At 38.3% G+C, this 12,184-nt stretch overlaps 1 long non-coding RNA gene across 1 annotated transcript in view; it reads left to right on the forward strand.

The window, feature by feature from the left end:
* The window catches only part of LOC139184209 (uncharacterized), a 38,482-nt gene extending 26,631 nt beyond the window's left edge, over positions 1-11,851 (forward strand). Inside the window, exon 3 of the long non-coding RNA XR_011567774.1 lies at positions 11,672-11,851. This is a non-coding gene — a long non-coding RNA (uncharacterized lncRNA). The remainder of the gene's footprint in view (positions 1-11,671) is intronic.
* Positions 11,852-12,184: the final 333 nt, after the last annotated feature.

The raw sequence follows: 12,184 nt of genomic DNA on the forward strand, positions 1-12,184 counted from the left end.
TGGAGCCTGTGTGGATACATGTTCTGGTTATTTCAAAGAGTCATTGTTAGTCTAAACTTACCCTCTGTAGATTTAAGATGGTTTCCATCTGAATAATACAGGAAGTGCTGAAATCTTGGAAACACAACTCTGGCAAGTTCATAACTTGGATTAAAAACTTGAAAGTGCAAGTATTAGACGTAAGAAAGAAAAAGTACAGCATTCAGTTCCCCTGGGGATATCCTAATTGGCCCAAATGTAGTGAGATCACTACTTCCAGGATATATTAAATTGTGGAATGGCAGATGAATGTAACTGGTTGCCTGTGGCAATTAAGCGCAACTTGATATCAGAGAACTTGGTGATAGTTGCCTTTACAAATGTTTCAGCTAACTTTAGGCTCATGGTGAAGGAGCATTCCCCACCCCCATGATGTCAGATGGCCACCAGGCTTGATCTGGCCTGTGCATGTAGGCAGAAGTGTCATGAGTCACATGCAGGTAGAAGTGTGAGAACTGGTGTACAATTCACTATCCTCCCTCCCCTGACAGAGGAACTGGCTCCAAACAGTGGAAGCTCCACAAGCCTGGGTCCCAGGGTAAGAATGACATCAAGCATGAACTCCTCCACTATGACCCTCCATGGAAGCAAACAGAAACACAAACAGCACTGTATTGTTCTAAACCACTGAACTGCTTCACTGCAACATGATGTCACGTGTCCTAAAAACACTGCAGTCGTGTGGAAGCAGCAACAGGAGGGGTTGAAAACATTCTTTGAAATGAGAAAGTCCAGGATTGGAGGCTCTGACACTTACTATCCACATGGCTTACCACTCTGCACCCTTTAACCTCACTCATGTTTGTCTATCAGCCTAGATCCGTGCTTCTCAGATCTGGCTGCACCTTCGAATCTCAAGGGGAACTTCCAATACATGCCCAGGTTCTATCCCAGACATTGTGATTTCACTGGTCTTGGGTAGGGCCTAGGTATTAGTATTTGTTAAGCCAGATGTGCAACTAAGTTTGAAAGCTACTTGTCTAGAATTTTTTAATGTTATTTAAGGGGTTCACCTTCAACACTCAGACTGAGAGAAGCTCCAAAATGTCCTCCTGAATCCAAAGTTACCAGGTGAGTTCCAGGAGCACCTGGTCACATTTGATTTCTCTAATAAGAACATCACATAGAAGTATCCATTTCCACGTCTACTTTTCAACCAGAGTGTGATCTCCCAGAACACAAGGACTGTACTAAAATCTTCCGGTAGCCCTAGTACCTAGATCCTGCCATCATGCTACATACCAGGGTATATATAAACTGTGTCTATTTAAACAGAGAAAATACCGCTTTATTAAAATTAAAAAAAAATTGGCAACTTCTGAAAAAAACAGCTTTCATGGAAGTTTGGAAGAAGTAGCAACTGTCCTAACTTGAGAAGTGAATGTGAAAGTAAGTTATTTGAAAATGTTGTCTTGATACCAGAAGTAGAAAGGCAGATGATAGTGGTCAAGAGAATGGGTCATTTTTCAGGATGGGAATAAAGCTAGTTTTGTAGCATTGGGAATGATATCACTCAATAGGAAAAAATGTGTTTCAGCAGAATAGTATAATCTTTGTTAGTCAAGAATTCAGAAATAGGAGAAGGAGGTGGAGAAAAAAGCACAGGTATACAAAATGTTAAACATGGTTAATTTTATGTGGTGAGATTTGGTGATTTTGTCTTCAAATAGGTGCTCAGTAAGTGCTGTTGAATGAATAAGTGTTCTCAGTGTGAGTAAATGTGTGTATGGTTCCCACTGCCACAGAGTTGATTTCATAGTACAGTTTAAGGCATAATATCATCTTAGGTCTGCTGTTGTTATTGTTCAGTTGCTAAGTCGTGTATGACTCTTTGTGATCCTATAGATTGCAGCACACCAGGCTTCTCCCAGAGTTTGCTCAAACTCATCTCCATTGAGGCAGTGATGCCATCCAATCATTCATTGTTTGTCGCCCACTCCTCCTCCTGCCTTCAATCTTTCCCAGCATCAGGGTCTTAGCCAATGAGTCAGCTCCTCCCTTTTATCTCCACATGGATCCCAGTTTTTATTTAATGCATTGTGTAAATGTCATTGGACATATAAGTATCCTTGAAAGATATATAGTATTTCTTTGTATATTATGTTTTAAACCCACAAAATATTTTGCCATAGATCTCATTCAGCTTCTTTGCTTACTCAGTCTGATGTTCTTGAGCTAAAACTATGTTATCATATGTACATTTTCCTCATTGTTTCTAACTGCTGTATATCATTATAGTATATTCCATATTAGAGCCATCAATTTTCTTAATGATGGAACACATAGTTTACCTCCAACTCCCTGCAACACACAAAAAAATTTCAATAAACAAACTCATATATGGCCTGACATGGACTTGAGAAATAGCTTCTTAGAGGTAGGTAACCAGACAAAGAATTGTTAAATTATAGACTAGTGGGCTGCCTTCTATGGGGTCGCACAGAGTCGGACACGACTGAAGCGACTTAGCAGCAGCAGCAGCAGTACCACACTTAATTTCAACATGTATTGATGAAGCTCTCTCTGTAATGACTCATAGTTTCACTTATACCAGCTGTGTATGAAAGTGGTTTCTCTATTATCTTGTTAGCAATATGATCCCTCTATAATTTTTGCCAAGCTGACAAATGTATTTGTTCCATTTGGATTTCTCTGCCTACTTTTGACTTTAATAGTCTCCTCACCTACCAGCATCTGCTTGTGTTTCCCTTTCAGTGAACTGACTTCTCTTATCTTTGACCATTTTTCAAATTGTTTCCTTTCTGTCTCTCAATCTGAGTGTGTGTGTTTGTAATGTCATATCTGAAATTTACAAGTAATTTCTTCTGCTACGTCATTCCTCTGCCGGCATTGTCCATTGACTACTTCAATGAACTGAAATACTTAATAACGATGTATTAAAATCCACCAAACTTTATCTTCAAGACTTCTGCTTTGAAGGTCTTATTTGAGAGTTCCTTTTCCAAAGTTACTACTATATTTGCCTGTTTTTTTCTATTAAGTTTATAGTTTTACTTTTGAAATTTGTCTTTAATTCCTCTGGATTTCATCATATATATGGTATGAGGTAGGGATTAAAGTTTATTTTTTATATATAGTAAGCTAGATTTAGTCAATCCTAAAAGAAATCAGCCCTGTATATTCATTGGAAGGACTGATGCTGAAACTGAAGCTCCAATACTTTGGCCACCTGATGAAAAGAACTGACTTATTGGAGAAGATCCTGATGTTGGGAAAGATTGAAGGCAGGAGAAGAAGGGGATGACAGAGGATGAGACAATTGGATGGCATCACCGACTCAATGGACATGAATTTGAGCAAGTTTCAGGAGTTGGTGACGGGCAAGGAAGCCTGGTATGCTGCAGTCCATGGGGTTGCAAAGAGTTGGACATGACTGAGCAACTGAACTTAAGTGAACTGAAGCTAGTTTTCTTACTACTTTTTGCTAAAAGTCTGTTCTTTCTTCATTCATTGGTGATGCCATCTCTAACATGTGCTATGTAAAATATTAGACAGATAAAGTTTGTGAACGTATGTGTGTTCTATGTTGTTTACTCTGGTACGCTGGGGACTCTTGTTGTTCTTGTACATTATTTATTATAACAGCTTTGCATCAGGACTTAATATTAAGAAGGGCGACTCTAAACTCTTCCACTTCCTTTGGTTCTCTTTTTAAAAAATTTAAAGCTATTTAGATTTTATAATTTTATGAAAATTCTATATTCAATTCTTGAGTGCTTTAAAAGATCCTGTTAGGACAGATGGTAGGCAAAATCTGTAAAGGTGGTCAGAAGGTCAAAACTTTCAGTTATAAGATAAATCAGTTCTGAGGATATAATATACAACATGGTGACAAAAGTTAATAATCTCATATCGTATATGTGACAGTTTCTATAAGGGAGTAAATCTTTAAAAGTTCTCATCACAAGGATAAACTGTAACTGTAAGATGATGACGGTTAGCTAGACTTATTGTGGTGATCATTTTACAATGTATATAAATATCTAGGTATAATATTATAAGTTAATTATCTCTCAATAATACTGGAGGAAAAAAGATCCTGTTATGTTTCTATTAAATTAGCTTTTGTGATCTGATTCATTAAGGAAGCTGATATATTTACAAATGCTAAGTCTGATGGATTAAGAAAGAAATGATATCTTTACAAATGTTGTCATTCAGTCTATGAACTTAGTACATCAGGTTTTCCTCTGTTCTATAACATACTTTAAATTTTTTCTTCATAAAGCTTTTGTGTCTCCTTGCTTAGGTTACTTACTACATATTTTATGTTTCCTATAGCTAACATGATTTCTATCTCATATTTTCTCGACAATTATTTCTGAGAGAGTGATTGCTGTTGGCATCTTAACTACCTTATATTTTGTATTCAATTAAAATGGATTACATTTATTTAAAAATTTTATGAAAATTTATGATGGGTTTGAACATCATCTCTTGAGAATGAAAATGCTTTTCTATTAGAAAAACCCAAGTCAGTCATTGTGAGTCAGAGTTACTAGGGCAACAACTCCTTTCAAGAAGAGATATATAATATAAGAACTGAAAAACTAAAACTTAAGAGTGAAAAAGAAAACAAAGATCATAATGGAAACTAAATAATATATTCTCCACCTACTTCCTCATCTATAAAATGAGGAGACTGTACTAAATGTTACCTAAACTTCCTTCTACCTCAAGTCTCTGAAGATATTCCTTTTAGAAAATGAAAAAGTCGGAGTGAAAAAAAATTCTAAGTGTAAATTAATCTCTTCCATTGACTTTCCAGTTCTATTGAGTTTTTAGCAAAGAGGCTTTGAGAGGAGTTATTCTTTGTGGGAACTCAAGAAGAGTAAGTTTAGTGCATATGACCTCACAGAGACAATTGAGAATGGATGCTTTGGGAGAGGAACTGGATTATTTTTATCACTGTCATTGTGACTACTGAACTGGCTCCTTCCCTGTCATCAGCTCTACCCTCACTCTAACATTGAAGGTCTTTTCAACAGGGTCCTTATATTTTAAGAGTTTTCTAGTTTGGGAAGAGAAGAGGAAGAGGAAGAAGTGAAACTTCTGGAGTTGCATTGCTAAAGAAAGCTTGTTCTTTCAGAACTTGGCTGCCAAGTTTTTACTCTAAGTTCCTCTTTTGTGAGGCAAAACTTTTTGTTCATATCCAAACAAAAAAAATATTTGTGACAAGTACAAAACCCATCACTGGAGTGTCTTGAATAACAGATAAATATATTTTCAGTTAAATAAGCTCCATCTTTCCATTCCTCCATCTAAAATAGCAAATCTAAACACCTTACCAACATCTCCAGGGTAACTTGGAAAGAAACCAAAGTTACGCTTTTGAAGAACACCAACTCTTCAATCAAATGACCATTTCAAAACACAAAAGTATGGTTTAGAAAAAGGTGGTGATACAAATAAATTATTACAAACAAATACAAGACTATGGTTAATAATATCACAAAACTGAAAATAAGGTGAGTGTCATGTGCCATAGATATGAAGAGTTAGACTGAATCATCTACATAGAGATTCAGCAACAATTTAAAAGGATGTTACAGGTGTACCCTTATTGAGGTAAAAAGATTTCCTTGAAAGAAGTGAGAAAAATGATTTGTGATTGAGTATGACATTAAAGATACAAATGATTGTGCACAATCATTTTGTAAGAAGAAAAACACACACCCAGATACAAGCCTGAAGTCATATAAAGTGTTAGTTGCTCAGTCATGTCCAACTCTTTGCAACCCCATAGACTCTATTCTGCCAGGCTCCTCTGTCCATGAGATTTCCCAGGCAATGTCATATAAAAGATGTTAACAATGCCCTTCTGTGAACAGAGAAAACAGGTGATTTGTGGTTCCTTATTTCTTTATAATCTATATTTTAAAATTTTCTATAACATTTAGCTTATATTCTTACATTAGCAAAAGTTTTTAAAGAAAACAGAAAATAAACTGAAGACAAATGAATACTAGAAATACATGGCCCAGTCTTCTGTTCAGTTCAGTTGCTCAGTCATGTACAATTCTTTGTGACCTCATGGACTGCAGCAGGCTAGGCTTCCCTGTCCATCACCAACTCCCGGCACTTACTCAAACTCATGTCCATTGAGTTGGTGATGCCATCCAACCATCTCATCCTCTTTCGCCCCCTTTTTCTCCCACCTTCAATCTTTCCCAGCATCAGGGTCTCTTCCAATGAGTCAGTTCTTTGCATCAGATAGTCAAAGTATTGGAACTTCAACTTCAGCATGGGTCCTTCCAATGAATATTCTGAAATGATTTCCTTTAGGATGGACTGCTTGGATCTCTTTGCAGTCCAAGGCACTCTCAAGAGTCTCCTCCAATACCACAGTTCAAAAGCATCAATTCTTCGGCGCTCAGCTTTCTTTATAGTCCAACTCTCACATCCATACGTGACTACTGGAAAAACCTTAGCTTTGACTAGATGGACCTTTGTTGGCAAAGTAATGTCTCTGCTTTTTAATATGCTGTCTAGGTTGATCATAGCTTTTCTTCCAAGGTGCACGCGTCTTTTAATTTCATGGCTGCAGTCACCATCTACAGTGATTTTGGAGCCCAAGAAAATAAAGTTTGTCACTGTTTCCCCATCTATTTGCAATGAAGTGATGGAACCAGATGCTATGATCTTAGTTTTCTATGAGTATTGAGTTTTAAGACAACTTTTTCACTCTCTTCTTTCACTTTCATCAAGAGACTCCTTAGTTCTTTACTTTCTGCCATAAGAGTGGTGTCATCTGCATATCTGAAGTTACTGATATTTCCTCCCGGCAATGTTGATTCCACCTTGTACTTCATCCAGCCTGGCATTTCTCATGATGTACTCTGCATATAAGTTAAATAAGCAGGGTGACAATATACAGCCTTGATGTACTCCTTTCCTGATTTGGAACCAGTCTGTTGTTCCATGTTCAGTTCTAACTGTTGCTTCTTGACCTACATACAGATTTCTCAGAAAAGGCAGGTAAGGTGGTCTGGTATTCCCATCTTTTGAAGAATTTCCCACAGTTTGTTGTGATCCACACAGTCAAAGGCTTTGGTGTAGTCAATAAAGCAGAAGTAAATGTTTTTCTGGAACTCTCTTGCCTTTTCAATGATCCAGTGGATGTTGGCAATTTGATCTCTGGTTCCTCTGGCTTTTCTAAATCCAACTTGAACATCTGGAAGTTCATGGTTCACATACTCTTGAAGCCTGGTTTGGAGAATGTTGAGCATTACTTTGCTAGCATGTGAGATGAGTGCAATTGTACGGTAGTTTAAACATTCTTTGGCATTGCCTTTCTTTGGGATTGGAATGAAAACTGACCTTTTCCAGTCCTGTGGCCACTGCTGAGTTTTCCAAATTTGCTGGCATATTGAGTGCAGCACTTTAACAGCATTGTTTTTTAGGATCTGACATAGCTCACCTGGAATTCCATCACCTCCACTAACTTTGTTCATAGTGATGCTTCCTAAGGCCCACTTGACTTCACATTCCAAGATGTCTGTCTCTAGGTGAGTGATCACACCATCGTTGTTATCTGGGTCATGAAGATCTTTTTCATATAGTTCTGTGTATTCTTGCCACCACTTCTTAATATCTTCTGCTTCTGTTAGGTCCCTACCATTTCTGTCCTTTATTGTGCCCATCTTTGCATGAAATGTTCCCTTGGTATCTCTAATTTTCTTGAAGAGATCTCTGGTCTTATCCATTCTATTTCTTTCCTCTATTTCTTTACATTGATCCCTGAGGAAGGCTTTCTTATCTCTTCTTGCTATTCTTTGGAACTCTGCATTCAAATGGGTATGTCTTTCAAATGGCCCAGTCTTAGGATGTCACAATTCTGAGTGGAAAAGTTTGAGTAAATCCCAATTTTTTTTTTTTTCATGGCTCAGTTTCCTTTTCTGTAAAATTGGAAGAGCTGCTTTCCTCTGGCACAGAGTTTTCATAATATCAAAACATTCTCCCATGAACAGTTAGTAATAAGTTAAACATACCCTTGCTGTGAGGTTCAGCAATTTCACTCTTAGGTATTTACCCAACAGAAATGAAAACATGTCCACAGACATGTCCACAAACATGTCCATGAATACATCAGTGTCTGTACCATTATTCTCAGTAGCCAAAAACTGGACTGTTCACATATTCTAAAATTCTAATCAGCAAAAAAATAAAAGAGAACATATTACCAGTATGTGCAACTTGAATCTCAAAAATATTATGCTGGGTGAAAAACCAGATTGCAAAATCGTGTGACAGCAGAGACAGAAGATTATTAGATCAGTAGTGGCTTGGTTGAGGAGGGAAGTAAGGGGAGGGGGTGGGGATTGTCTGCATAGAGGGACAAGGGAACTTGCTGGAGCGCTGGGCATGTCTGCATTTTGTGGTATTTACATAATTGTATGCATTTTGCCAATATGAGCAATGCTTCAAATTGGTGAATCTTATTGTGTGTAAATTTTACCCCAATAAAGCAAACAGCAAACTTAAAAAAATCACTGTCTAATAAAGTATGTGAAAATATATTTTAAAATGTAAAGCTCTATAGAATGTAAGAAATATTTCTTTTAAAATGAAACAAAGTACAAAGAAACAGCTTTGGAATGCATTCAGCTAATGACAATTTATTTATTTATTCAGCAATTTATCCCTTGGATAAATTGGGGATTGGGTGTAAGCAAAGACAAAAAGAATTGCTATTTATTCTTTGATTTCTTTTAGCTGTGTTAAACTTTACCTAGCAGTTTAAGGAAAACATATACCTTCTAAATTACTCTAATACAGTTCTCTGTTAAATTCTTGGAGAGTAGAGAGGAGAAAGGAGAGGAGAACAAAATTCATCAGTTTCAGCCTCAAATCCTACCATTGGAAACTAGCATATTAAATATTTAGAAAGCTTTTAAGTCCACATTTTCCATTTCTAATGATACTTTGGAGAAACTGGGTCTGAGAATTAATTATTTGCCTTAAGACACATGCCAACAAGTGATGGAGCTAGACTTTACTGTCTGGCTTTAGCCTGGGCACTTGGTCACTACCGCATTCCCCCTCAAACAATGCACCAAGTAAATATACAGTTAGAACCAACGAGGGGACCTTGAGGAGGACGTCCTTCGGAAGTAAGAAATGGGAAAGGTGGGATAGCCACACAAGGAGAAGGACTCGAATGGCAAAAGGCAAGGTGCCAGAAGTCAGGTCCTCCTTTCACAGCTGTGTCATGACTAGCCTTGGGTGCCCTTTACCATGACCATGGGGGAGGGTAGCCACATGACAGTCTTTTTAAATGAACAATGCAAAGAACTAGAGGGAAACAACAATATTTTTAGAAAGACTGGTGATCTCTCCAAGTAAATTGGAGATATCAAGGGAATATTTCAAGCTAAGTGAAGTGAAGTGCAAGTCACTCAGTCATGTCCAACTCTTTGCAACCCCATGGACTATACAGTCCATGCAATTTTCCAGGCCAGAATACTAGAGTGGGTAGCCTTCCCTTTCTCTAGGGGATCTTCCCAACCCAGGGATCGAACCCAGGTCTCCTGCACTGCAGGTGGATTCTTTACCAGCTGAGCCACAGATGGGCACAATAAAGGAAAGAAGTGGTACAGACCTAATAGAAGCAGAAGATATCAAAAAGAGGTGGCAAGGATATAAAGAAAAACTATACAAGAAAGATCTTAATGACCCAGATAACCACAATGATGTGATCACTTACCTAGAGCCAGACATCCCGGAGAGTGAAGTCAAGTGAGCCTTAGGAAGCATCACTATGAGCAAAGCTAGTGGAGATGATAAACTCCATCTGAGCTATTTGAGGATTTAGCTAAATCCTAAAAGATGATGCTGTTAAAGTGCTGCACTCAATATGCCAGCAAATTTGGAAAGCTCAGTAATGGCCCACGGGAGTAGAAAATGTCAGTTTTCATTCCAATCTCAAAGAAAGGCAATGCCAAAGAATGCTCAAACTACCATACAGTTGCAGTCATTTCACATGCTATTAAGGTCATGTTCAAAATCCTTCAAGCTAGGCCTTAGCAGTACATGAACTGAGAACTTCCAGATGTACAAGCTGGGTTTCAAAGAGGCAGAAGAGGCAGAGGAACCAGAGATCAAACTGCCAACTTTCCTTGGATCATGGAGAAATCAAGGGAATTCCGGAGAAACATCTACTTCTGCTTCATTGGCTCCACTAAAGCCTCTGACTATGTGGTTCACAACAAATTGCGGAAAATCCTTAAAGAGATGAGAGTACCACACCACCTTACCTGTCTCTTGAAAAACAGCAGATCAAGAAGCAACAGAACCAGACATGGAACAAATGACTAGTTCAAAATTGGGAAAGGAGTACCTCAAGGTTGTATATTGTCACCCTGCTTATTTAGCTTCAATGCAGAGTACATTATGTGAAATGTTGGGCTGGATGAAATAGCTGGAATCAAGATTGCCAGGAGAAATATCAACAACCTCAGATATGCAAATGATACCACTCTAATGTAAGCAGAAAGTGAAGAGTAATTAAAGAGAGCCTTGTTGAGGGCGAAAGAGGAGAGTGAAAAAGCTGGTTTAAAAACCAACATTCAAAAACTAAGATCATGTCATCTGGTCCTACTACTTTATGGCAACTAGATGGGGATAAAGTAGAAACAGTGGCAGATTTTATTTTCCTGGGCTCCAAAATCACTGTGAACAGTGACTTCAGCCATGAAATTAAAAAACACTTGCTGCTTGGAAGGAAAACTATGACAAACCTAGAGACCAAATTAAAAAGCAGAGCTATCACTCTGCCATCAAAGCCATGGTTTTTGCTGTAGTCATGTATAGATGTGAAAGTTGGACCATAAAGAAGGCTGAGCATCAAAGAATTGATACTTTTCAAATTGTGGTGCTGGAGAAGACTCTTGGGAATCTCTTGGACTGCAAGGAAATCAAATTAGTCAATCCCAAAGGAAATCAACCTTTGTAATGAAAACCTCCAGTATTCATTGGAAGAACTCATGCTGAAACTGAAGCTCCAATAGTTTGACCACCTGATACAAAGAGCTGACTTGTTGGAAAAGACCCTGATGTGGGGAAAGATTGAGAGTAGGAGGAGAAGAGGGTGACAGAAGATGAGAGGGTTGGATGTCATCACCAACTCAATGGACATGAATGTGAGCAAACTCTGGGAAATAGTGGAGGACAGAGGAAGCCGGCAGGCAGCAGTTCATAGGGTCGCAAAGAGTCAGACACAGCTTAGTGACTGAACAACAACAATGACAAAGAACCAAAGAGGGGACGGTGAGGAGGAAGTTCTTTGGAAATAAGAAGTTGGAAAGGTGGGATTGCCACACAGGGAAAAGTAGCCCAGAGGGCAAATGGCAAGGCTCCAGCAGTCAGGTCCTCCTTTCACAGCTGTGTCTTGGCTGGCCGTGCGTGTCCCTTAACCTAGGCATGAGGGGGGTGCCCATGTGACACAGTCTGAACTGTGCCTAGGGTGTGGTGACCGCCCAGCATGTCTCAATCATGGTGGGGAGAGGTGGGCATTTGTGTGCTGAAGGCTCCCTAAGTCTCTGGGTTAAAAGGATAAGTTACGTGTTGTTTTACATGTCATTTCTCATTCATCTTTTGTCTCCTTTCCCAGGTTTCTGGGCTCCTAATGTTAGAACAGCCTAAAGCTAGCCAGACATTCTGCATTTGAAGAAGTTATTCTGCAGGAGCTGAGGAACCTGCAGGAAGCCAAGGTTTATACTCTTTTTATACCATTCTGTTTCTGGGGATGCTGCTTAAACATAATTTGCATTGGTTTAATATTAGGATTATTATAAAGTAATGTATGATCATTATGTCTCTCTTTTTATTTCCTACAAAGTAATACAGGACAAATAGCTAATGATCCCACCACTAACTGATAGTGTTGTGATGCAGCTCCTGCCAGTCATAACCACCACCTATGCTCTAGTGACCAGCTTTTTAAATTACATGTTTCATAGTCTCAAATTTTAATTTTAAATCATCTTTTACTTCATGTTTTTAATATCTTCAGGATTAGTTGCACACTGTAAGGATATGTTATAACTTATTTAAATAACAAATAAGCCTTATTTACTGGATAGTTAGTCAATGCCTTCAAATTTTTAGTTATTAGATATAACAT

This window comes from Bos indicus, chromosome 7 (assembly GCF_029378745.1).
Source record: "Bos indicus isolate NIAB-ARS_2022 breed Sahiwal x Tharparkar chromosome 7, NIAB-ARS_B.indTharparkar_mat_pri_1.0, whole genome shotgun sequence".
NCBI classification, from domain to species: Eukaryota; Metazoa; Chordata; class Mammalia; order Artiodactyla; family Bovidae; genus Bos; species Bos indicus.